We start from the raw sequence: 1,087 nt of genomic DNA on the forward strand, positions 1-1,087 counted from the left end.
CCTACCCAGAGAAGCAGTGATGCCTGAGATGGAGGCAGAGACGATGACTTGGAGAGATGGACCAGCTGGGGATTTTAGACACAGAAAGGGAGAGGGGCTGCGTGCTGACAACTGGGGGATAGGCTTGTAGTTGGTTGATGATGCATGGAGGGGATTGTAACCATGACAATGAAATGATATATGATAGGATGAATGTAAAACTAATGTTCTCCCATGGAAACTATCACATAATTTACAATAAAACATTAAATAAATAATAATAATAATAAAATGCCCACGAAAGATGACCACTGCAGGCCATGAACTGTTTATCATTAGGAAAAAGGCCTGAACAGAGGCTGTGGAGCAGGACAGGCAGACAAAAAAGGAAACAGGCCAAAAATAAAATCCTGAGTTACAACCAACAGTGCCATCTTGAGATTTCTCAGGAAGAAGACTGAAAAGGGAAGCTCATCTCCAAATCACATCCACCTGGAGGCATTCAGAAAGCATAAAAAATACCAAAACACAGATCCATCTAATTATTAAGGCCTTAGCTAACCACTGTATATGCACCCAAAAGAGAAACAGACAACCACATCAGCACATGTCCAGAAATGAAATAAAGTGACTGAGACAAATGCAATGGAGGTAGACCTACATCCCATACTGGAAGGAGGTCAGGCTTTAGAAATGTCTGAGAAGGAACTCAGAAAAATGATTATATAATGTGTCAAAACACTTTACAGTGGAGTTGAGAAAAATAAGGAAGAAGTCAGGAAAGTACTACAGGAAGAATCAAATAAGATAGATACAGCATTGGAAACAATTCAAAACCTACAGAAAGAGATTCAAACGATTAATAATAGAATACCAGAAATGGGCAATACACTGAAAGGGCAAAGGAGTGGAATTGAAGAGATGGAAGCCAGAACTAGTAAACTGGAAGATAAATCTCTCAATACCACTAAGATAGAAGAACAAGCAGAAAAAAGGATTAAAAAATGTGAGGAAGGTCTAAGATTCATGTTTGACAACATGAAGAGGAATAACATAAGAATTATTGGCATTCCAGAACAGGAAGAGTCACACAAGTCCACAGAAGAGA

Source organism: Chrysochloris asiatica, unplaced genomic scaffold (assembly GCF_000296735.1).
Source record: "Chrysochloris asiatica unplaced genomic scaffold, ChrAsi1.0 scaffold00134, whole genome shotgun sequence".
NCBI classification, from domain to species: domain Eukaryota; kingdom Metazoa; phylum Chordata; class Mammalia; order Afrosoricida; family Chrysochloridae; genus Chrysochloris; species Chrysochloris asiatica.